The 27323-nt window shown below is 44.0% G+C and overlaps 1 protein-coding gene across 4 annotated transcripts in view; it reads left to right on the top strand.

The window, feature by feature from the left end:
* Nucleotides 1-27323, top strand: part of LOC124006821 (spectrin beta chain, non-erythrocytic 1-like) — a 104629-nt gene that overhangs the window by 43459 nt on the left and 33847 nt on the right. The gene's annotated exons all lie outside the window — the stretch shown is intronic.

Genomic DNA, 27323 nt, shown 5'->3' with positions numbered 1-27323 from the left:
TATTCTGTTGTACCTGCCACGGCATGGCAGACGGCTGGACAGAATACAACTGATAAGCCATGACAAGGAGCTGACTGTAGAATACTGTAGAAGCTGTAAGAAGTGGCAAAGATGTAAATGTTCAATTTGAGGCACTAGACTTTCTGACTGTTGGAGGGAATAAAACCCATCAATCATCTCTCTCTGCGTCTCTGGTAGACATGATGTACTCATCAGTACTGGCACATGGCTGAAGGACTGTTCTGACATATTGTGTTGGGCCACAGAGAGCGTGTTGTCTGTACAGCGCATCAATAAGTTAGTTGTCAATATGGTGTAAAGAAGACCATTTCAAAATGACACCATTCGTCTTAGACCGTCACGAGAATAACAGACCCTAAAGGGCTCTAGACACTACGCGAACAAAGCGGCGGAGCGTAGTTCTACGTATACTGATCAAAAATATAAACGCAACATGTAAAGTGTTGATCCCATGTTTCATGAGCTAAAATAAAAGATCCCGGAAATGTCCCATACACACAAATAGCATATTTCTCAAATTTGTTTACATTCCTATTAGTCAGCATTTCTGCTTTGCCAAGATAATCCATCCACCTAACAGGTGTGGCATATCAAGAAGCTGATTAAACAGCATGAGCACCACAAGGTGCCACTCAATAACAGGCCACTCTAAAATGTGCAGTTGCCACATAACACAATGCCACAGTTTGCAAATGGCATGCAGACTGCAGGAATGTCCATCAGAGCTGTTGCCAAATAATTGAATGTTAATTTCTCTACCATAAGCCACCTCCAATGGTAGTACGTCCAAACGCGCTCACAACCAAAGACCACGTGTAACCACACCAGAGCTGGACCTCCACATCCGGCTTCTTCACCTGCGGGATTGTCTCAGACCAGCCACCCAGACAGCTGATATAACTTTTGGTTTGCACAACCAAAGAATTTCTGCACAAACTGTCAGAAACCATCTCAGGCAACCTCATCTGAGTGCTCATCGTCCTCATCTAGGTCTTGACCTGACTGCAGTTTGGCATCGTAACCGACTTCAGTGGGAAAATGCTCGCTTTCAATGGCCACTGGCACGCTGGAGAAGTGTGCTCTTCATGGATGAATCCCAGTTTCAACTGTACCGGGCAGATGGCAGACAGCGTGTATAGCATTGTGTGGGTGAGTGGTTTTCTGATGTCAACGTTGTGAACAGAGTGCCCCATGGTGGGGTTATGGTGTGGGCAGGCATAAGCTACGGACAACAAACATAATTGACATGTCACTGACCTCATTCCGTCAGTAGAGGATACCTGGTTATTCTTTAAAAGTGCTTTTCTCACCATCTTAAGGAGGCATTCCCCATTCAAAAAATGTTGAACTAAGAACAGATATAGCCTTTGGTTCACTCCAGACTTGACTGCCCTTGACCAGCACAAAAACACCCTGTGGCATACTGCATTAGCATCGAATAGTCCAGCTTTTTGGGGAAGTTCGGAACCAATATACACAGGCAGTTAGGAAAGCAAAGGATAACTTTTTCATCCTGTAGGATCCTGTAGCACAAACTCCAAAAAGTTCTGGGACACTGTAAAGTCCATGGAGAACTGTAAAGTCCTCCTCCAAGCTGGCCACTGCACTGAGGCTAGGAAACACTGTCACCACTGATAAATCCACAATAATGGAGAATTTCAATTAGCATTTTTCTACCTATGGCCATGCTTTTCACCTGGCTACCCCTACCCCGGTCAACAGCTCTGCACCCCCCATAGCAACATGTCCAAGCCTCCCCATTTCTCCTTCACCCAAAATGGGACGGCAGGGTAGCCTAGTGGTTAGAGCGTTGGACTAGTAACCGGAAGGTTGCAAGTTCAAACCCCCCAGCTGACAGCTGTCGTTCTGCCCCTGGACAAGGCAGTTAACCCACTGTTCCTAGGCTGTCATTGAAAATAAGAATTTGTTCTTAACTGACTTGCCTAATATAATGTTGACATACCCTCCATTAATCATCGCATATGTATATGTATATACTGTATACATATATCATCTACTGCATCTTTATGTAATACATGTATCACTAGCCACTTTAACTATGCCACTTTGTTTACATACTCATCTCATATGTATATACTGTACTCGATACCATCTACTACTCAATACCATCTATCTTGCCTATGCCGCTCTGTATCATCACTCATCACTCATATATCTTTGTGTACATACTATTTATCCCCTTACACTTGTGTGTATGGAATTGTTAGTTAGATTACTTGTTGGTTATTACTGCATTGTCGGAACTAGAAGCACAAGCATTTCGCTACACTCGCATTAACATCTGCTAACCATGTGTATGTGACAAATAAAATTTTATTTGATTTAGTTAAATAAAGGTAAAATTAAAATCAATAAAAAATCCAGATAGCTGATGTTCTGAAAGAGCTGCAAAATCTTGACCCCTACAAATCAGTTGGACTAGACAATCTGGACCCTCTCTTTCTAAAATTATCCGGCACAATTGTTGCAACCCCTATTACTAGCCTGTTCAACCTCTCTTTCGTATTGTCTGAGATCCCTAAAGATTGGAAAGCTGATGCAGTCATCCCCCTCTTCAAAGGGGGAGACACTCTAGACCCAAACTGTTACAGACCTATATCCATCCTGCCCTGCCTTTCTAAAATCTTTGAAAGCCAAGTTAACAAACCGACCATTTCAAATCTCACCGTACCTTCTCCGCTATGCAATCTGGTTTCCGAGCTGGTCATGGGTGCACCTCAGCCATGCTCAAGGTCATAAACGATATCATAATCGCCATCGATAAAAGATAATACTGTGCAGCTGTCTTCATTGACCTGGCCAAGGCTTTCGACTCTGTCAATCACCGCATTCTTGTCGGCAGACTCAACAGCCTTGGTTTCTCAAATGACTGCCTCGCCTGGTTCACCAACTACTTCTCAGATAGAGTTCAGTGTGTCAAATCGATGGGCCTGTTGTCCGGACCTCTGGCAGTCTCTATGGGGGTGACACAGGGTTCAATTCTCAGGCCGACTTTACTCTGTATACATCAATGATGTCGCTCATGCTGCTGGTGATTCTCTGATGCACCTCTAAGTAAACGACACCATTCTGTATACTTCTGGCCCTTCTTTGGACACTGTGTTAACACACATCCTGACGAGGTTCAATGCTATACAACACTCCTTCCGTGGCCTCCAACTGCTCTTCAATGCAAGTCAAACTAAATGCATGCTCTTCAACCGATCGCTGCCCGCACCCACCCGCCCTTCTAGCATCACTACTCTGGATGGTTCTGACTTAGAATACGTGGACAACTACAAATACCTAGGTGTCTGGTTAGACTGTAAACTCTCCTTTCAGACTCACAATAAGCATCTCCAATCCAAAATTACATCTAGAATCGACTTCCTATTTCGCAACAAAGCAGCCTTCACTCATGCTGCTAAACACCCTCGTAAAACGGACTATCCTACCGATCCTTGACTTTGGCGATGTCATTGACAAAATAAATGGCTGGCCCTCGCTTTATATTCGTCGCCAAACCCACTGGCTCCAGGTCATCTATAAGTCTTTGCTAGGTGAAGCCCAGCCTTATCTCAGCTCACTGGTCACCATAGCAGCACCCACCCATAGCACGCGCTCCAGGTATATTTCACTGGTCATCCCCAAAACCAACTCCTCCTTTGGCCGCCTTTCCTTCCAGTTCTCTGCTGCCAATGACTGGAACGAATTGCAAAAATCATTGAAGCTGCAGTCTTCTATCTCCCTCTCTAGCTTTAAGCATCAGCTGTCAGAGCAGTTTACTGATCATTGCACCTGTACGCAGCCCATCTGTAAATAGCCCACCCAACTACCTCATTGTTCTTTTTTTTTCTTCTCCTTTGCACCCCAGTGTTTCTACTTGCACATTCATCTTCTGCACATCTATCACTCCAGTGTTTAATTGTTAAATTGTAATTATTTCGCCACTATGGCCTATTTATTGCCTTAACTCCCTAATCTTACTACATTTGCACACTCTGTATATAGATTGTTCTATTGTTATTGACTGTACGTTTGTTTATCCCATGTGTAAGTCTGTGTAGTTTGTGTCACACTGCTTTGCATCATCTTGGCCAGGTTGCAGTTGTAAATGAGAACCTGTTCTCATCTGGCCTATCTGGTTAAATAAAGGTGAAATTGTAAAAAATTCTACAGGCCTCAAACAACAGCCCGATCAACTCTATGCGAAGGAGTTGTCGCGCTGCATGAGGAAAAAGGTTGTCACACCAGATACTGACTGGTTTTCTGATCCATATCCTCTGTGACCAACAAATCCATATCTGTAATCCCAGTCATGTGAAATCCATAGACTAGGACCTAATGAATTTATTTCAATCGACTGATTTCCTTATATGGACTGTAACAAAAAGCTTTGAATTTGTTGCATGTTGCATTTCTATTTTTGTTCGGTGTGGTTCTATGTACTTTTGTGGCGCTGAATTTTTGGAACTGACCGTATACGACGGTGTAGCAGGCTTTAAGGTTATGAAGATTCTAGAGATGAGTTAGTTACGAAAGCTGCTGTAAAGCAGCGAGATCTAACATGTCAGGCTCCATGAAGCCAAGTGGAGGCGTTCCTAAAGACCGACAACTTTATGTTCTGAACAAGTAATACCCTGTTGAGACCATGCCAAGGAACCCGGTAGCAGAGGACTTATTAAGGGCAGGGAAGTGATATCTGAAATTATAAACCATATCAGGGCAGTCAAGCATCATGATGTTTTCAAGTGGACTCACTTCCTAAACTTCAGATGATGAAGGTCCCCTTTTGCCCTCATCTATAATCATCCACACGGTTGATAGAGGCTGACAATGGCCGTGACTCCACTCTCCAAGGGTGCCTCGGGGAGTTGGGATACACAGAAACTCATTTCCATTTGAAACAGGACAAATATAAGCACCCAACACATTATTATTTGATGGCTTGTCATTATTCTTCCACCATTGCTCTGACAGTAGCTCTGACAGTAGCTCTGACAGTAGCTCTGACAGTAGCTCTGACAGTAGCTCTGACAGTAGCTCTGACAGCAGCTCTGACAGTAGCTCTGACAGCATACAGTAGTGAGATTTCAGGGTATAGTCAAAGAGGTCAAACTGTGTTATGTGAACTACATGTTACAATGTACTACTGTAGCTACCTACCAGGGAGGTTCATTATCTGCCCATCTGAACTGAAGTCTCCAGCCTAGGCTCCAGGCTCAGCCTGTATGGGCCTCACAGACACAGGATTAATATTGGCGGCATTTCTGCCTGGATTATCTCCTGATCACCATTATTATTATCAGTATTGCAATACAGATACCATAAGGTTTTTGGGGGGTTAAATTAGGAGGGTAGCAAGTCAGATTCAGGCAGTATTGCTACGCAGTGGACACCGCACAAGGTACCATTGTGTAACATTTATAGCCTGGAGCAAGGGCAAATACTTATAGCTGCCTGCCTGACCCAAACACCATCAATGTGCCTATACTAGAGGTCGACCGATTTAAACGGAATTGCCGATTTAATTAGGGCCGATTTCAAGTTTTCATAACAATCGGTAATCTGCATTTTTTGGGCACCGATTGTGGTACATTGCACTCCACGAGGAGACTGCGTGGCAGGTTGACTACCTGTTATGCGAGTGCAGCAAGAAGCCAAGGTAAGTTGCTAGCTAGCATTAAACTTATCATATAAAAACAATCAATCTTAACATAATCACTAGTTAACTACACATGGTTGATGATATTACTAGTTTATCTAGCTTGTCCTGCTAGCTTGTCCTGCGTTGCATATAATCGATACGGTGCCTGTTAATTTCTCATTGAATCACAGCCTACTTCGCTAAACAGGTGATGATATAACAAGAGCATTGATATAACAAGAGGATTTGACCATATTTATGACCTAAAGCTCATATTTCTGTGTGTTATTATGATTTGATAGAGCAGTCTGACTGAGCGGTGGTAGGCAGCAGCAGGCTCGTAAGCATTCATTCAAACAGCATTTTTGTGTGTTTGCCTGCAGCTCTTCGCTGTGCTTCAAGCATTAAGCTGTTTATGACTTCAAGCCTATCAACTCCCGAGATTAGGCTGGTGTAACCGATGTGAAATGGCTAGTTAGCGGGGTGTGCGCTAATAGCGTTTCAGTCGGTGACGTCACTCGCCCTGAGACCTTGAAGTAGTTATTCCCCTTGCTCTGCAAGGCTTTTGTAGAAAAAGTTTTTCCTGGTTCGAGCCCAGGTAGGGGCGAGGAGAGGGATGGAAGATGTACTGTTACACTGGCAATACTATAGTGCCCACAAGGACATCCAATAGTCAAAGGTATATGACATACAAATGGTATAGAGAGAAATAGTCCTAATTCCTATAACTACAACCTAAAACTTATTACCTGGGACTATTGAAGACTCATGTTAAAAGGAACCACCAGCTTTCATATGTTCTCATGTTCTGAGCAAGGAACTTAAACGTTAGCTTTGTTACATGGCACATATTGCAGTTTTACTTTCTTCTCCAACACTGTTTTTGCATTACTGAAACCAAATTGAACATGTTTCATTATTTATTTGAGGCTAAATTTATTTTATTGATGTATTATATTAAGTTAAAATAAAAGTGTTCATTCAGTATTGTTGTAGTTGTCATTATTACAAATAAATAAATACATTTAAAAAATCGTCCGATTAATCATAATTGGTATCGTCGTTGAAAAATTATAATCGTTCGACCTCTAGCCTATACAATATCACACACACACGTCACACAAATACACTTTGAAAACAGGTGATTTGGAGTCATTATGACATGACAGTGGTACAGTTTGCTCTAAAACACAGCTGATGAAGGGTTTGTGTGTTCTTAGTGACATGAGGCAGCAGGTAGACTAGTGGTTAGAGCTTTGGACTAGTAAATGAAAGGTTGCAAGATCGAATCCCCGAGCTGACAAAGTACAAATCTGTTGTTCCGCCCCTGAACAAGGCAGTTAACCCACTGTTCCTAGGCCGTAATTGAAAATAAGAAATTGTTCTTAATTGACTTGCCTAGTTCAATAAAGGTAAAATAAATAAAAAATTGAAAACGCAACAGATGTGTGTATCCTCTATGACCGGTCTTGTTATTAGGAGAAGTGGAGCAGCTAGACAATTGTCCTGGTTTCTATTAGCCCCCTGATACTACCGCCACCACCTCCTCTGGGTGCTGTCACAACATGACCTGTGTCTGGAGGAATGTGCCCACCTCCACCCCACAGCCTCCCAGCAGCAGTGTAATCCACAGCCTCCCAGCAGCAGTGTAATCCACCTCCACCCCACAGCCTCCCAGCAGCAGTGTAATCCACCTCCACCCCACAGCCTCCCAGCAGCAGTGTAATCCACCTCCACCCCACAGCCTCCCAGCAGCAGTGTAATCCACCTCCACCCCACAGCCTCCCAGCAGCAGTGTAATCCACCTCCACCCCACAGCCTCCCAGCAGCAGTGTAATCCACCTCCAGTGGCCCATTGACAAGGTTGCACCTACAGCTCCCCACCCTACCTCTGAAAAGGTAACCGCACACTTGGTTGGCTCAGCTCAGAGGGAAACCCACATGCTATTGTGTGGCGCTTATTGTGTGAGAGAAAAGAAGCTATTATTACCAATTTTGTTTTTGGGAGTGCCAGGGCAGGTATGATGCCGAGGGGAGGGGGAGAGTTGAGTTGCAAAATTCTGGGAACTTTCAATAAATTCCCTGGTTTCCCAGAACTCCTAGGTGTGTGACTAAGGTTGTACATTTTGGGGAATATTCAGAGGTGGAAACTTTGTGGGAATTAATGGGAATATATGCAAATTAATATTGATACTGACATTGATCATGTTTTTCTGCATTGGCTATATTTACCATATCATATGGAGACAGAAAAATATACCTTTTTACCTTTTTAACATAATTGCAAATGATTAAATCCTTCCAGTATAATTTTTTAAACGATTTAGTTACGAATGTAAGTGAGTTGACTCTTCTCATGGGATGATTTCACTGAACAACAAAAATAAAGGGAATATTGAATGATCCCCAATGATAAATCACATCTCCCAAAAATGATTTCAACATACATCTGTAAAATGATTAGTCTAGAAACTCAAGCTTTGGTTGTCTTCCTCTCAGGCTTCCATGTCTTCTCCCTGGACCTCCTCAATGTCCACTTCTTGAACATCAGACTCTGAGGCCTCATCTTAAATGTCACTTTCCAACCCTGTTGAGGATGGCTCGTTATCACGCTCAAAAAGCCTAATTTGCCCAGATGGCCACCAATTCTTCAACCCTTGTATTGGTCAGCCTGTTGCGTGCTTTGGTGTGTGTGTATTCCCAAACACGGACCAGTTGCGCTCTGAGGCGGCAGATGTTGGTGTGATTTGGAGGATGATTGAGGCAACAGGGGAAAGGGCCTTAGATCCACAAAGTCCCTTCCACCAGGTGGCTTATGAGATATGGTGGCACAACTGCCATATTACATCTCCATCCCAAAGCCCTTGCTTGGAAGTGTACTTCTCCAGACTGCCAAGAAACTTGCCCTCATCCAGGCCAAGGTGGTGAGATACGGTAGTGTTGACACCATAGGCCTTGTTGATCTCTGCACCAGACAGGATGCTCTTGCCAGAATACTTGGGGTCCAACATGTACACTGGGGCGTGTATGGGCTTCAGGCAGAAGTCTTTGCTTTTTGATGCATTTCAGAATGGCAATTTCCTCTGCTTGGAGCAACAGTGAAGTGGGCAGGGCAGTATGTATTTCTTCTCTTACATCTGCAAGCAGAGTCTGAACATCAGACAGGATGGCATTGTCTCCCTCAAACCGTGCAATGGCTACTGCTATAGGTTTCAGGCTGCTTACCACTCTCCCCCAAAATACATCATCCAGGAGGATCCTCTTGATGGGGCTGTCCATATCGGCAAATATGGCCATTTCTTGGAGAGACTTCTTCCCCTCCGGGTGACTGTCAAACATGATGACACCACCCCAACGGGTGTTGCTGGGCAGCTTCAATGTGGTGCTCTTATTCTTCTCACTTTGCTTGGTGAGGTAGATTACTGCTATAACTTCAATGACCCTCCACATACCTAAAGCATTTCCTTGGCTCTCTTGTAGAGTGTATCCATTGTTTTCAGTGCCATGATGTTATTGAGGAGCAGATTCAATGCATGAGCAGCACAGCCAATGGGTGTGATGTGAGGGTAGTACTCCTCCACTTTCGACCAAGCAGCCGTCATGTTCACAGCATTGTCTGTCACCAGTGCAAATTCCTTCTGTGGTCCAAGGTCATTGATGACTGCCTTCAGCTCAACTGCAATGTAGAGACTGGTGTGTCTGTTGTCCCTTGTGTCTGCTCTTGTAGAATACTGGTTGAGGTGTGGAGATGATGTAGTTAATTATTCCCTGCCCACGAACATTCAACCCCCATCAGAGATGGTGCTTGACCTTCACTTGAACTCTGTTGAACTCTGCATCCAGCAAATTAGTAGATAAAACATGTCTGTTTGGAGGGGTGTATGCTGGGCGAAGAACATTCAGAAATCTCTTCCAATACACATTGCCTGTTAGCATCAGAGGTGGACCAGTTGCACACACAGCTCGAGCAAGACATTCATCAGAATTTCTCTGACACGTTCCTCCATTGAGTTAGAAACAACTCATGTTTTTTTTTTATCGATAAGGTGTCTGATTCATTATTTTCACCTCAAATAGAAGTAGAGGGACTTTTGTCAGAGGTTGCTATTTGTGAGTGCTGAGGGAACTTTATGCACTTGGCCAGATGATTCTGCATCTTTGTTGCATTCTTCACATATGATTTGGGACAGTATTTGCGAATGTACACAGCTTTTCATTCTACATTAGCTGCAGTGAAATGTCTCCACACATCAGAAAGTGCCCGTGGCATTTTCCTGTAAAGATTAGGAAAAACATGTGAAAAAAATATATATACCATTCCATGTACAGATAAATAGTTAAGCAGTTAGATTAAACAACTTCTTTATAAGACAAATGTTTTAAAATGAAACATGTATGGAAACAGGTGAATTAACACTCCTCAGTTAGAAAGCTAAAACCCACATGGTAGCAAAAACTAAACTAGCAGAAATTAACAAGTTAGAAATTATTTGAACACACTTTGCTGTAGGCTACTATTTACTAGTTAACAAACAATCATATATGTCATATAAAATATATTCACCCCACCCAGTATTGTAATCAAAATTGACCAGAAAACATGTAGTCCTTGGCTCAGACAGTGTAGTAGTGTGGGCTCAGTAGCATCTCACTAGTGTGCAAGATCTTGAGAATCAGCTGTACATGTGATCGAAGAGTGCACTGCACATGTGATGGAAGAATGCACTGTGCATGCAGAGGGTTGTGAGTCCATTGAATTGAGGATAGTTTAACCAAAATATGCCACAAGACCTAGAATTGCCTTATGTGTATCCCACAAAAAAAGGTTCACTGTTATAAGCTAACGTTTTTGATGAATTTAGAGCAAAATTCCCCAAATTTCGGGGCTTACCCACGGAAATTCCCGGGAAAATTCTGGAAATTGAATGGAAAGTTTCCGACCCTATGTGTGGCATGGCAGATGTTCTCACAAATACCCTGGACACACAACAACAGTGCCCTCCGCCTTGTGCGGTACACACAACCTCCCTGGCCTCTGCATCCATTATTGTATCTCAGTAGCATATTATTCCATCCTATCACGGTGTTTACCTTGAGAGCAGGACAGGCTAGAGTAAGTCTGTGTGTCTATGACTACGGTGGCGGCTACGAACCTTGTGGCAGGGCCTTGAGAAAGACTTCACTATTCCGGACTCCTGTGCTCTGATACCAGGCCCCACAGCTTTCTGTCCCAAGTCTCCAAGTACGGCTAGTATCTAATCGACCTTATCTGTTTCCTTGAGTTTGACCCTAGCTGTCTGTGGTCAGAGAACAGTGAGATAAAGTACATGGGTGGGTCTTTGAGTGTTTCTCTATTCAATTCAAGTTCCGTGTTTGTGTACTTTTGTGTCAAGTCAGGTCATAGAAACACCATCAGATTTGTCCTGTAAAAGATAATAATAATAATAGGTTTAACATTTCTCAACCTCATAACTAGCTACCAATAAGTAATTTCAGGCTATCAATCAAGTTAGAGTAGCTAGCTTGTCTAACTAACTTAGCCGGCATGCCTGCTGGCAAGGTTGGTAGACAAAAAAGAAAAGCAATTACTAAATGTACTGAATAAGACTCACATTCCTTTCAGTCTTTTACCCAGAAATGCAGAGAAGCATATTTAGTTTATTTAAAAAATAATAACCTCCAGTCAGGTGGATACAGATAGCTCAAGAGGTAAGCTTTGATATCCATAAAAATAAATGTTTTTTTTTTACATAAATCAAATCAAATCCAATTTTATTAGTCACATACACATGGTTAGCAGATGTTAATGGGAGTGTACCGAAATGCTTGTGCTTCTAGTTCCGACAATGCAGTGATAACCAACAATTAATCTAACTAACAATTCCAAAACTACTGTCTTATACACAGTGTAAGGGGATAAGGAATATGTACATAAGGATATATGAATGAGTGATGGTACATAGCAGCATACAGTAGATGGTATCGAGTACAGTATATACATATGAGATGAGTGTGTAGACAAAGTAAACAAAGTGGCATAGTAAAAGTGGCTAGTGATACATGTATTACATAAGGATGCAGTCGATGATGTAGAGTACAGTATATACATATGCATATGAGATTAATAATGTAGGGTAAGTAACATTATATAAGGTAGCATTGTTTAAAGTGGCTAGTGATATATTTACATCATTTCCCATCAATTCCCATTATTAAAATGGCTGGAGTTGGGTCAGTGTCAATGACAGTGTGTTGGCAGCAGCCACTCAATGTTAGTGGTGGCTGTTTAACAGTCTGATGGCCTTGAGATAGAAGCTGTTTTTCAGTCTCTCGGTCCCAGCTTTGATGCACCTGTACTGACCTCGCCTTCTGGATGATAGCGGGGTGAACAGGCAGTGGTTCGGGTGGATGATGTCCTTGATGATCTTTATGGCCTTCCTGCAACAACGGCAACAACGGGTGGTGTAGGTGTCCTGGAGGGCAGGTAGTTTGCCCCCGGTGATGCGTTGTGCAGTCCTCACTACCCTCTGGTGAGCCTTACGGTTGAAGGCGGAGCAGTTGCCGTACCAGGCGGTGATACAGCCCGCCAGGATGCTCTCGATTGTGCATCTGTAGAAGTTTGTGAGTGCTTTTGGTGACAAGCCAAATTTCTTCAGCCTCCCGAGGTTGAATAGGCGCTGCTGCGCCTTCTTCACGACGCTGTCAGTGTGAGTGGACCAATTCAGTTTGTCTGTGATGTGTATGCCGAGGAACTTAAAACTAGCTACCCTCTCCACTACTGTTCCATCGATGTGGATAGGGGGGAGTTCCCTCTGCTGTTTCCTGAAGTCCACAATCATCTCCTTAGTTTTGTTGACGTTGAGTGTGAGGTTATTTTCCTGACACCACACTCCGAGGGCCCTCACCTCCTCCCTGTAGGCCGTCTCGTCGTTGTTGGTAATCAAGCCTACCACTGTTGTGTCGTCCGCAAACTTGATGATTGAGTTGGAGGCGTGCGTGGCCACGCAGTCGTGGGTGAACAGGGAGCACAGGAGAGGCTCAGAACGCACCCTTGTGGGGCCCCCGTGTTGAGGATCAGCGGGGAGGAGATGTTGTTGCCTACCCTCACCACCTGGGGGCGGCCCGTCAGGAAGTCCAGTACCCAGTTGCACAGGGCGGGATCGAGGCCCAGGGTCTCGAGCTTGATGACGTGATTGACAGTAGACCCTGCCACATGCCTCTTGTGTCTGAGCCATTGAATTGAGATTCCACTTTGTCTCTGTACTGACGCTTAGCTTGTTTAATAGCCTTGCGGAGGGAATAGCTGCATTGTTTATATTCGGACATGTTACCAGACACCTTGCCCTGATTAAAAGCAGTGGTTCGCGCTTTCAGTTTCATGCGAATGCTGCCATCAATCCACGGTTTCTGGTTTGGGAATGTTTTTATCGTTGCTATGGGAACGACATCTTCGACGCACGTTCTAATGAACTCGCACACCGAATCAGCGTATTCGTCAATATTTCCATCTGACGCAATACGAAACATGTCCCAGTCCACGTGATGGAAGCATAGAATTAAGCATAATGATTATGGCTCTAGATTGCAGAAAAAGCTATTTCAGGTGTTTTAAAAATGAAAATTCTCCAACTTTTGGACAAGGGGACATAGCCCCCATCTGGACCACCCACCCAGCTATCCTCACGTACTTTGTGCCCCCCTCAGATTCTGGGGGTGCATGACGCCCCTGATAACAGTCCTTAAACTGCAGATAATCATCTGTGTTTTGATGTACTGCTGCTGTGTGCCTACCTGTCCTACTCCTCTCTGGCCAAGCCTTAAGGCAAATGCACAAATACGAGGGGGAGGGAGGGACTTAAGGGTTAAAAAAAAGGAAAGACGAATAGTTTTGCTGCTTAAAAAGGTCACCTCGAAATGTCATGATTCACACTTGAATTACAGTGAGGTACAGCCGCCCTGTCTGCGTGCCTCCTGTCTGCCTGTCTGCCTGCATGTCGTTCCTCTGTCTTTTCCTCTGCTTCGTGTGCCCGGGGAGATAGGGGGGCTTGGGATGTGATGACCAGTATTAAAAAAAGCTTTTCATTTAGACTCCTGTTACTCATCATAGTTGTTCTGTCTGGATACTGTAGAATAGTCATTTAAAGTGTAGAGATGCATTCACCACCAAATATTTCTTTAGGGGGGGGATGTGCTCAACACCGTGAAACACCTATAATAGGCTTGTTACCACAGCCGCAAAGTCAACATTGGCTATATAGTAAAAATTAATGAAGACAAAATGGAATGGTTAGCAGTGTGTTTAGGGTTAGGTTTAAAATCGGAATTTAAAATGAGAAATAGTAGAAATAGCCGTGGCTTAGACATAATGGTGCATAAAGATGGAGGAATTCAGATATAACATCTTCCTTTTGAGCACTATCCAGACTTTTTAAACTACGGCGCACAACATGTTCCAATATGCCTGCAGTATAAATCGGCACAATTTACTTTATTTTCAAATTGACTGTCTTGGAGCTTGAATTGGGATCCTGTATACTGTGCTAATGCCAATCCCTCAAAAGTGTAACAGCACTGCACAATTTGGCAAATTTAGCAGATGAGGCGTTTGTGGTAAGTACATGGAGGCTGCCATTTTTATGCACCTTCGCCATTATGACTTTGTGGCGGTGGTAACTAGTGACGACCGGGTTATAGACTACCGTGTAGCCGTGGACTTGTCTCAGCCTGCTTGCCGGCAGTCTTCGTGCCTGTGCCTGCCTGCTGCCAATCTGTCTGTCTGCCTGCTGTCTGCGTGCCTGCTGTCTGTCTGCCTGCTGTCTGCTGTCTGTCTGCCTGCTGTCTGCGTGCCTGCATGTCACTCCTCTGTCTTCCTCTGCTTCGTGTGCCCTGGGAGATAGGGGGGCTTGGGAAGTGACGACCAGTATTTAAAAAAGCGTTTCATCTAGACTCCTGTTACTCATCATAGTTGTTCTGTCTGGATACTGTAGAATAGTCATTTCAAGTGTAGAGATGCATTCACCACCAAATATTTCTTTAGGGGGGGGGTGTGCTCAACACCGGGAAACACTTATAATTTTTCACTGCAATCTAGGCTAAAGGGTGTGGCTATCACTGAAGTGACAGAGTCCCTTATTTGCATGTGTGTTTATGCACTGTACTGTCTGGATATTTATTTTAAGTGTCTGTATTGTGTAAACTGGAGGAAACTACTGTTTGTTGGGAGATGATGAAACATGATTTCTGTCGTTGTCCCTTTTTTAATGCAAAGTCTAATGCAAGAAGAGGTGCAATTTCCTCTGCAACAGCAACGGTTTCTGCTGCTGCCCATGGTTCATTCAGCACAGAGCCTTGTGAAGAACCTAATTGGTGACAGCAAGAGGTCACTTTTAGGTTTGGAACGAAAATCACGTTCGTCGTACTGAGGAGAACAAAGCTCAGCGTGATTTAGAATACATACTTTTTAATGAAAACGAAGAACACTTAACAAACTACAAAAACAACAAACCGAACGTGAAGCTATATAAAACTAGTGCAGACACAGGCAACTAGACATAGACAATAACCCACGAAATACCCAAAGAAGATGACTGCCTAAATATGGTTCCCAATCAGAGACAACTATACACACCTGCCTCTAATTGAGAACCAATCTAGGCAACCATAGACATATAAAACACCTAGATAGTAAACAACCCCAAAAACCTACAAAACCCCTAGACAGTACAAAAAACACATACATCACCCATGTCACACCCTGACCTAACCAAAACAATAAAGAAAACAAAGAATACTCAGGTCAGGGCATGACAGTACTCCCCCACCTAGGTGCGGACTCCGGCCACAAAACCTAATCTAAAGGGGAGGGTCCGGGTGGGCCTTTTTCACAGCGGTGGCTCGGGTGCAGGACGTGGGCCCCGCTCTACCTCAGTCTTGGCCCGCTTAGGTGGTGCCTCTGAAGTGGGGACCCTCGCAGCGGGCCCCGGACTGAAGATCATTGTAGAGGGCGTTACTGGACTGAGGAGCGGCTCTGGCAGCTCAGGACAGGAGGGAGACTCTGGCGGCTCAGGACAGGAGGGAGACTCTGGCGGCTCAGGACAGGAGGGAGACTCTGGCGGCTCAGGACAGGAGGGAGACTCTGGCGGCTCAGGACAGGAGGGAGACTCTGGCGGCTCAGGACAGGAGGGAGACTCTGGCGGCTCAGGACAGGAGGGAGACTCTGGCGGATCCGGACTGCGACCCGTCGCGGTAGGTTCCGGTCTGTGACCCGTCGCGGTAGGTTCCGGACTGTGACCCGTCGCGGTAGGTTCCAGTCTGTGACCCGTCGCGGTAGGTTCCGGTCTGCGACCCGTCGTGCTAGGTTCCGGTCTGTCGACTGTAGCCGGACGCTCTGGACTGGGTACTGTAGCCGGACGCTCTGGACTGGTGAGGCACACTGTAGGCCTGGTGCGTGGTGCCGGCACTGGTGGTACTGGGCCGAGGACACGCACCTTAGGGCGAGTGCGGGGAAGAGGAACAGGGCGTATTGGACTGCCGAGGCGCACTATAGGCCTGGTGCGTGGTGTTGGTACTGGATAGACCGGACCGTGAAGACGCACTGGAGGTCTCGAGCTAATGGCCTGCACAACCCGTCCTGGCTGGATGGTGACTCTAGCCCGGCACGTGCGGGGCCCAGGCACAGGACGCACTGGGCTGTGCAGGCATACTGGAGACACAGTGCGCAACGCCGGCGCAGGATATCCTGTCCCGAGGAGACACACTGGCTGTCTGGAGAGTAGGGCTGGCACCATTTGCCCTGGCTGGATCCTCACCCTAGCCCGGCAGATGCGGGGAGCTGGGATGTAGCGCACCGGGCTAAGCACGCATACTGGGGACACCGTGCGCCCCACCGCATAACACAGTGCCTGATCAGTACGACGCCCGCCACAGTAAGCACGAGGAGTTGGCTCAGGTCTCCTACTTGACTTAGTCAAACTCCTCGTGTGCCCCCCCCCCAAAAAAAAATATTGGGGCTGCCTCCTCGGGCTTCCGTGCTAGCCTTGTACCCATATACCGTCGCCATTCCTCCTGTGCTCTCTCCACCTGCTTCCATGGCAGGGCCTTGTCCCCTGCCATTACCTCCTCCCAGGTCCATTACCTCCTCGATTCCACAAAGCGCTGTTCCTCCTTATCACGCTGCTTGGTCCTTTTTAAGGTGGGTTATTCTGTCACGTTCGTCGCACGGAGGAGACCAAAGCGCAGCGTGATTAGAATACATACTTTTTAATGAAAACGAAGAACACTTAACAAACTACAAAAACAACAAACCGACCGTGAAGCTATATAAAACTAGTGCAGACACAGGCAACTAGACATAGACAATAACCCACGAAATACCCAAAGAAGATGACTACCTAAATATGGTTCCCAATCAGAGACAATGATACACACCTGCCTCTAATTGAGAACCAATCTAGGCAACCATAGACATATAAAACACCTAGATAGTAAACAACCCCAAAAACCTACAAAACCCCTAGACAGTACAAAAAACACATACATCACCCATGTCACACCCTGACCTAACCAAAACAATAAAGAAAACAAAGAATACTCAGGTCAGGGCGTGACAAATAGTGCTGCATCTAGTAATCCCTTGGGTCATGAAATAAATGTAGCTGTATGTCCACAAATGTTTGTATACATGTGTGTCTCTAGGTATGTTTGCTGTGTAATTAATAATAGGCCTGCAGTGTACTGAAGGCCAGATGGAGTGACCGTCCTTTGTGTTGTGACACCCCCCCCCCCCCCATCCATCCCGCGGAGCTGGAATTCTGTGGGGCAGAATGTGTTGTTGTTGCCCCCCCCCCCCCCCCCCCCCCACTGTGGTCAGAATGTTCTAGAACACTTTAGAACATTCAGTTCCCCCTCACTGTAGCACACCTCAGGACAGCACATTTGACTTTTTTTAACAAGTTTGAAAATGACAAATTTATTACAGTTAGACAGTAGTATATTACCTACCCTGACCATGGAACATATTAACTTACCATGACCATTCTACTGGAAAACTCCTGTGAATAACTGATTAAACTGTGGAAAATCTCTCTTCCGGGCTTTGTTTGGAGGTTATTGGCAAATGAGGACCATTTATTTTGACTGATTTGCATGGCAAAGCAGCCCTGTCCTGATGAAATGGGTCATCACTGCACTGCACACTTGGTCCTTCTCTCTCTCTCTCTCTCTCTCTCTCTCTCTCTCTCTCTCTCTCTCTCTCTCTCTCTCTCTCTCTCTCTCTCTCTCTCTCTCTCTCGACTGTTCTCTCTCTCTCTCTCTCTCGACTGTTCTCTCTCTCTCTCTCTCTCTCTCTCTCTCTCTCTCTCTCTCTCTCTCTCTCTCTCGACTGTTCTCTCTCTCCCATCTGACCATTGCATTTCACAGTGACCTGTTTCTGTCTAGATCTCTCTGCAGAGTGCATTCGTTTTCCCCAGCCAAGTTTTCAACTGCTGAGCTGTGGATTGTTGGCGCTATCAAAACACATCATGGAGACTAATAGGAATGGCACTTGGAAAAGCTGATGATGTACAGAAGTGAAGTTCAAGCAACTCTGATTGTCTGTCTGTCTGTCTGTCTGCTCCACTCCAACAGTCAAGGTTGCCAGATCCAGGCCTAGACTCTGTCCAGGAGGGGTGAGGTTATGATGGCACACACACAAGAACACACTCCCACAAGAACACACACAAGCCCACCACCTCTCTAAGACCTCCATGAATCCCAGATAACCGTGGCAAGTGTTCTGTTGCTAAACCCCATGCACGAGCAGCCAGATTCACAGCCTTTGAATTCCATGTATTTGTTCATTGCTATCTTTATTTAATGTTTAAGAATTTATATGGACGTCAAACATCCCATTATAATCCCGGCCTGCCAAATAGTGACCAACTGCAGTGCATCCCTTGTACCCCTTAGCACTGTTTCTAGAGGGAGAAATAACATTCCAGTCTTCCCAGTCAGGGGTAGTAGAAGTGGGGTATAGGAGGTGTCAGAACTGCTTCAAAGGGTCAAGTACAGTTTGGGGGAATTTAATTGGGATGGCTGAAGGAGATTTTCTCATCTCACCAACGAGCAGAGTGGTCACGCTGGTGGTTTCTGATTATCCAGAATGAGTACATTTTTATTTGGTATCTTGGTTAGTTGTTTATGGGAGAGCAGACGTTTCAGTCATTTGGGTTGCCATCCGAGCTTGACTACAGGGCGACAACTCACTGAACTGGTTTCTGTCTGAGCTATCAGATAAGACATTTAGCATGTTGTCATGGGACGTGCTCGGTAAATAGGAGTTTAGTTAGATTTAATGGTCCTCTATTATCTTCTGTGCATTTCTGTATCTGGTCTGATAACAACTAACCTCAGTCCATCTCATTCCAAGCCATCCTGCTTTACAACAATAGTTTGCGAAGGCCTGCAAGGAGCTTATATGCTCCATAATAGAGCCTTCGGGCATCATACACAATAACTATATAGCGCTACTGTAACATAGTTTAAAAGAAACGTTTGGGATGTGTGGACTTGTCTGGTGTGAGTTTGTGTGTTGTCTGTTCTGGTCTAGCAGTAGAGACCCTGCAACAAGAAGATGTGTATAGAGTTAACATAGTTAGCCGAGCCTAACTCATTATGAAGGGCTCCTCCCAGACCCCACACTTCAAATAAAACACCTGCCACAGTCAGTCTCTGAGTTGGTCTTTGATGAAATATATATACAGTGCCTTGGGAAAGTATTCAGACCCCTTCACCTTTTCCACATATTGTTACGTTACAGCCTTGTTCTAAAATTGATTAAATTATTTTTCATACACAATTTGTGATTGGATAAGATGACACTTATGAGAAGTTATTACATGCTATGATTAGTTATTACATGCTATGATTAGTTATTACATGCTATGGTTAGTTATTACATGCTTTTGGTTAGTTATTACATGCTTTTGGTTAGTTATTACATGCTATGGTTAGTTATTACATGCTATGGTTAGTTATTACATGCTATGATTAGTTATTACATGCTATGGTTAGTTATTACATGCTATGGTTAGTTATTACATGCTTTTGGTTAGTTATTACATGCTATGGTTAGTTATTACATGCTATGGTTAGTTATTACATGCTATGGTTAGTTATTACATGCTATGATTAGTTATTACATGCTATGGTTAGTTATTAAACATTTACATTTAACATTTAAGTCATTTAGCGGACGCTCTTATCCAGAGCGACTTACAAATTGGTGCATTCACCTTATGACATCCAGTGGAACAGCCACTTTACAATAGTGCATCTAAATCTTTTAACGCTATGGTTAGTTATTACACTCTATGAGTAGTTGTTACACGCTATGAGTAGTTATACGCTTTGAGTAGTTGTTATACGCTATGAGTAGTTGTTCCATGCTATGAGTAGTTATTCAATGCTATGAGTAGTTATTGCACTCTATGAGTAGTTATTACACGCTATGAGTAGTTGTTACACGCTATGAGTAGTTGTTATACGCTATGAGTAGTTGTTCCATGCTATGACTAGTCATTCAATGCTATGAGTAGTTATTGCACTCTATGAGTAGTTATTACACGCTATGAGTAGTTGTTACACGCTATGAGTAGTTGTTATACGCTATGAGTAGTTGTTCCATGCTATGACTAGTTATTCAATGCTATGAGTAGTTATTGCACTCTATGAGTAGTTATTACACGCTATGAGTAGTTGTTACATGCTATGAGTAGAGTTGTTCCACGCTATGAGTAGTTATTCTTATACTGTACACAACGTTGCATTATTCTGAGTTTATACTATTATACAATACATTCGAAAAGTATTCAGAACCCTCAACTTTTTCCACATTAATATGTTACAGGCTTATTCTAAAATATATATTTTTAAATCCTCTTTAATCTACATACAATACCCAATAATGACAAAACAACAACTTTTTAGAATTTTTTACAAATATATAAAAAATAAACAGAAATACCTTATTTACATAAGTGTTCAGACCCTTTGCTATGGGACTCAAAATTGAGCTCAGGTGCATCCTGTTTCCATTGATCATCCTTGAGATGTTTCTGCAACTTGATTGGAGTCCACCTGTGGTAAATTCAATTGATTGGACATGATTTGGAAAGGCACACACCTGTCTATATTGTTGTCTACCTTATTACCCTTTGTGCTGTTGTCTGTGCCCAGTAATGTTTGTACCATGTTTTGTGCTGCTACCATGTTGTGCTGCTGCCAACATGTTGTTGTCATGTTGTGTTGCTACCATGCTGTGTTGCTGCCATGAAATGTTGTTGTCTTAGGCCTATCTTTATGTAGTGTTGTGGTGTCTCTTATCGTGATGTGTGTTTTGTCCTATACAGTTGAAGTCAGAAGTTTACATACACCTTAGCCAAATACATTTAAACTCAGTTTTTCACAATTCCTGACATTTAATCCTGGTAAAAATTCCCTGTTTTATTTCAGTTAGGATCACCACTTTATTTTAAGAATGTGAAATATCAGAATAATAGTATTCAACTTTCATTTCTTTCATCACATTCCCAGTGGGTCAGAAGCTTACATACATTCAATTAGTATTTGGTAGCATTGCCTTTAAATTGTTTAACTTGGGTCAAATGTTTCGGGTAGCCTTCCACAAGCTTCCCACAATAAGTTGGGTGAATTTTGGCCCATTCCTCCTGACAGAGCTGGTGTAACTGAGTCAGGTTTGCTGGCCTCCTTGCTCGCACATGTTTTTTCAGTTCTGCCCACAAATTGTCTATGGGATTGAGGTCAGGGCTTTGTGATGGCCACTCCAATACCTTGACTTTGTTGTCCTTAAGTCATTTTGCCACAACTTTGGAAATATGCTTGGGGTCATTGTCCATTTGGTAGACCCATTTGCAACCAAGCTTTAACTTCCTGACCGATGTCTTGAGATGTTGCTTCAATATATCCACATCATGTTCTTCCCTCATGATGACATCTATTTTGTGAAGTGCACAGCAAAGCAGCCCCCGTGCCTCACGGTTGGGATGGTCTTCTTCGGCTTGCAAGCCTGCCTTATGGCCAAACAGTTCTATTTGTTTTTCATCAGACGAGGACATTTCTCCAAAAAGTACAATATTTGTCCCCATGTGCAGTTGCAAACCGTAGTCAGATTTTTTTCTGGCAGTTTTGGAGCAGTGGCTTCTTCCTTGCTTTCAGTTTATGTCGATATCAAACTCGTTTTACTGTGGAAATAGATACTTTTGTACCTGTTTCCTCCAGCATCTTCACAAGGTCCTTTTTCTGTTGTTCTGGGATTGATTTGCACTTTTCGCACCAAAGTACGTTCATCTCTAGGAGACAGAACGCGTCTCCTTCCTGAGTGGTATGACAGCTGGTCCCATGGTGTTTATACGTGCATACTATTGTTTGTACAGATGAACGTGGTACCTTCAGGTGTTTGGAAATTGCTCCCAAGGATGAACTAGACTTGTGGCGGTCTACAATTTTTTTCTGAGGTCTTGGCTGATTTTTTTTTTTTTCCCATGATGTCAAGCAAAGAGGCACTGAGTTTGAAGGTAGGCCTTGAAATATATCCACCGGTACACCTCCAATTGACTCAAAATTATGTCAATTAGCCTGTCAGAAGCTTCTAAAGCCATGACATCCTTATCTGGAATATTCCAAGCTGTTTAAAGGCACAGTCAACTTAGTGCATGTAAACGTCTGACCCACTAGAATTGTGCTACAGTGAATTATAAGTGAAATAATCTGTCTGTAAACAATTGTTGGACAAATTACTTGTGTCATGCACAAAGTAGATGTCCCAACCGACTTGCCAAGACTATAGTTTGTTAACAAGACATTTGTGGAGTGGTTGAAAAACGAGATTTAATGACTCCAACCTAAGTGTATGTAAACTTCTGACTTCAACTGTATTTAAATATATATATATAATAATCCCAGCCCCCATCCCCACAAGGGACCTTTTGCCTTCTGTTAGGCCATCATTTGTAAATAAGAATTAGTTCTGATTTGACTTGCCTAGTTAAATAAATAAAATGTCTATATAAAGGTCCCATAGTTGACAGTGCATGTCAGAGCACAAACCAAGTCATGAGGTCAAAGGAATTTTCTGCAGAACTCCGAGACAGGATTGTGTTGAGGCACAGATCTGGGGAAGGGTATCCAAAAATGTCTGCAGCATTTAGGGTCCCCGAGAACAGTGGCCTCCATCTAAATGGAAGAAGTTTGGAACCACCAAGACGATTCCTAGAGCTGTCCTGGCCAAACTGAGCAATCAAGGGCGAAGGGCATTGGAGGTGACCAAGAACCGGATGGTCACTCTAATTTTTTATTTTAACTTTATTTAACTAGGCAAGTCAGTTAAGAACAAATTCTTATTTACAATGACGGCCTTGGAACAGTGGGTTAACTGCCTGTTCAGGGGCAGAGCTCAGGGGTTTGAACTTGCAACCTTCCGGTTACTAGTCCAACGCTCTAACCACTAGGCTACCCTGCCGCCCCAGAGCATCAGAGTTCCTCTGTGGAGATGGGAGAATCTTCCCAGAAGGACAACCATCTCTGCAGCACTCCTTCAATCAGGCCTTTATGGTACAGTGGCCAGACAGAAGCCACTCCTCAGTAAAAGGCACATGACAGCCTGTTTGGAGTTTGCCAAATGGCACCCAAAAACTATCAGACAATGAGAAACAAGATTCTCTCGTCTGATGAACCCAAATTTGAACTCTTTGGCAAATCTGGAGGAAACCTGGCTCCATCCCTGCAGTGAAGCATGGTGGTGGCGGCATCATGCTGTGGGGATGTTTTTCAGCGGCATTAACTGGGAGACTAGTCAGGATCGAGGGAAAGATGAGCGGAGCAAAGTACAGAGAGATCCTTGATGAAAACCTGCTTAGGACATCAGACTGGGGCGAAGGTTCGCCCTCCAACAAGACAATGACCAGCAACCTGACAGAGCTTGAGAGGATCTGCAGAGAAGAATGGGAGAAACTCCCCAAATACAGGTGTGCCAACCTTGTAGCGTCATACCCAAGAAGACAGCTGTAATCACTGCCAAAGGGGCTTCAACAAAGTACTGAGTAAAGGGTCTGAATACTTATGTAAATGTAATATTTCAGTTTATTTTTAATATATCTGCACAAAAACCTGTTTTTGCTTCGTCATTATGGGGTTTTGTGTGTAGATTGACGATTAAAAAACACAATTTAATCTGTTTTTGAATAAGGCTATAACGTAACAAAATGTGAAAAAAATTCAAGGGGTCTGACTACTTTTGGAATGCACTGTGGAGTGTTCGAAGTTGAAAACCCTCCTTCCCTGATAGGTTACACCCATGTTAAAGCAAGGGATGCACACCAATACTATTCCTCCACATGCTTCACTCCATCCTAGTGTCACCCAAAGAGAGCTGGGAAGTCTGCAGGAGGTGATCTCTGAGTGAGCTGCTGCGGGCCCTCTCCAGACCTCTGAGACCTCTCTGCCTGACCGCCTGCCTGTCTGACCTGGCTGCCTGCCCGTCACTGTCTCCCCCCTCTACCTCTCTCTCCTCCTGAACAAACCCATTAGTGTTTGATTGAAAGGATCCTCAGCATGGAGAATGGGCTTCTTTAAACCTTGTAAAGTGGCCCCCCTAATCCTTCAAGTACTGCCATAAATCACCTCAGGATTACCACCACTCTGCCACCCAGCCAGCTGCTCCCCGGCCCTGTCATCGGGCAGGGCACCGGGTGGGGTGCCGCCTGTCTCTGTCCCCTGCCCCAGCATGCGAGCTGTTAGCTAGGGCTGGGAATTGCCAGGGATGTCACGATACAATATTATCACTATACTTAGGTGCCGATTATGTATTGTGATGCTCACGATTCTATATGTATTGTGATTCGATACTGTGATTTTTTTGTTTCAATGTTCCAAACATATTGTTCCCCATATGTCTGCTGCAGAGTGAGCCATGAGAGTTTTGATCAGTCATGGAAATAGAAGTACTGAAAACTAATTGACTCCCTTATTAAAATTGAGTTTTAGTGCAGGTACAGCCAACTAGTGCAAAAATAATATTGTGATATTGTCACCGTTACAACATATCGTCAAAGATAATATCCCGATATGTAACTATTGATCCCCCCCCCCATCACTACTGTTAAGCTGGACTGAGGTGGGGCACGGCTCCGCCTAATTGACCTCTTGCTCCAGGCCTGAGACTGCAGGGTAGCGTCAGTCCAGATGGGACTGGTCCTGGTAATTTATCCTAAGTCACTGTGTGACACGACTCTGCCCTGGGGAGGGAGATTCTGTCAGATAGAGCCTATACCTCATTCACAAGTAACATAGGCTACAGTCCTCATGCTGAAGGCTACAGTTGAAGTCGGAAGTTTACATACACTTAGTTTAGAGTCGCGTTCTAGAGATGAACATACTTCGGTGCGAAAAGAACAACATCCCAGAACAACAGCAAAGGACCTTGTGAAGATGCTGGAGGAAACAGGTACAAAAGTATCTATATCCACAGTAAAACGAGTTTGATATCGACATATCCTGAAAGGCAGCTCAGCAAGGAAGAAGCCACTGCTCCAAAACTGCCAGAAAAAAAGTCAGACTACGGTTTGCAACTGCACATGGGGACAAAGATTGTACTTTTTGGAGAAATGTCCTCTGGTCTGACAGAACAAAAATAGAACTGTTTGGCAATAATGACCATTGTTATGTTTAGAGGAAAAAAGTGGAGGCTTGCAAGCCAAAGAACACCATCCCAACCGTGAAGCACGGCGGTGGCAACATGTTGTGGGGGTGCTTTGCTGCAGGAGGGACTGGTGCACTTCACAAAATAGATGGCATCATGAGGTTGGAAAATTATGTGGATATATTGAAGCAACATCTCAAGATATCAGTCAGGAAGTTAAAGCTTGGTAGAAAATGGGTCTTCCAAATGGACAATGACCCCAAGCAAACCTCCAAAGTTGTGGCAAAATGGCTTAAGGACAACAATCTCAAGGTATTGGAGTGGCCATCACAAAGCCCTGACCTCAATCTAATAGAACATTTGTGGGTAGAACTGAAAAAGCATGTGCGAGCAAGGAGGCCTACAAACCTGACTCAGTTACACCAACTCTGTCAGGAGGAATGGGCCAAAATTCACCCAACTTATTGTGGGAAGCTTGTGGAAGGCTATCTGAAACTTTTGACCCAAGTTCAACAATTTAAAGGCAATACTACCAAATACTAATTGAGTGTATGTAAGCTTCTGACCCACTGGGAATGTGATGAAAGAAAGAAAAGCTGAAATAAATAATACTATTATTCTGACATTTCACATTCTTAATAAAGTGGTGATCCTAACTGACCTAAAACAGGGAATTTTTACTGGGACTAAATGTCAGGGATTGTGAATAACTGAGTTTAAATGTATTTGGCTAAGATGTATGTAACCTTCCGACTTCAACTGTATGTCACAGTACAGCTACTAAATAGCGGTGTTTCTTTCCAACAGAGCATGACCTTTTGCGCCTGTCCATCACAGAGGCCTGTCTGTGTCACATGGCACATCTCACCAGGAGTTCCATGTATCTCACGCACACTAATTCTCTCTCACCATTTCACTATGTCTTGGAGATAGCGGGAAGCCCACCAGGAATTTTAAGATTGTGAAGCGATGACCTTTATCTGATAGGATTTGGAGATGCTCTAATCTTTAATACAGTTAACATCACACAGTTTCACAAATGATCTGCTCTTTTACCTCACTGCTTTCTTACCTCATAGCTCATCTGATTTGAATTGCATTGTATTACAATTGTAGTTTATTTTCACAGTTAATTTCTGATGTGTGGGCCTCTAGCTACTAGACTGTAATGCTATATTTTGCCCTAGATCTTACTCGCACAGACCAAGACCATGTGACCTAGAATTGAGGTCACCTTGTTTGGAGGCATGTTTAGCATCTTACTCTGCTGCATATGTCTGTGCTGCCTCTGCTACTGTTTAATTCATTGTGTCCCCTTTATCTTCCTGTAACATTGTAGGGAACTATTCTCTTCAGACCCCAACACAATTCTGTGCTCGTTCCTGCAATATTGCATCATTGATTTTCTCGGTCTTTCACTTATGTGTGGGTTAGCGTCATTGTGAACCGTTAGCTTGGCTATTCAAGACTGGTCTTCTATTCAGATGGTGTAGTCCCAGGCGACTGACGGACGTCAGCAGCCCAGTCACTTAGGTTCAGTTAGAGGCCTAAAGAACTCTCTACTATGCTGTCTGTCAACGCAGTAATCCCAACGACCTAATGGCGTAGCTCATCTGTGAAATGAAGTGCTGCGTAGCGGAGCTCAGGTCCCCATGATTCACTGGCATCAGTCTCAGTCTGAGGGGTGATTCAGGCATTTTAATGGCTGTATAAGACTACATAAGTGTTTTTCTCCAACAAAATTGCATCCCCTCAAAATATTTATTTTGCTGACAGTATTGGATTTTTGAACATGGAATAGGTTATCACAAAGCAATGAATGACTTCACACCTGCCTGCCAGTCCCTATGAGCTGGTTTCTGATTTAGTTTACCCTCGCATCAACCCGCCCTCCTCTGCTCTCCAGATGATTGGTTTAACATCAACCCGCCCTCTTCTGCTCTCCAGATGATTGGTTTAACA

This window comes from Oncorhynchus gorbuscha, linkage group LG20 (genome assembly GCF_021184085.1).
Source record: "Oncorhynchus gorbuscha isolate QuinsamMale2020 ecotype Even-year linkage group LG20, OgorEven_v1.0, whole genome shotgun sequence".
Taxonomy (NCBI): domain Eukaryota; kingdom Metazoa; phylum Chordata; class Actinopteri; order Salmoniformes; family Salmonidae; genus Oncorhynchus; species Oncorhynchus gorbuscha.
Note: the sequence above shows the minus strand (reverse complement) of the source record. Positions and strands in the feature narration are given on the sequence as shown.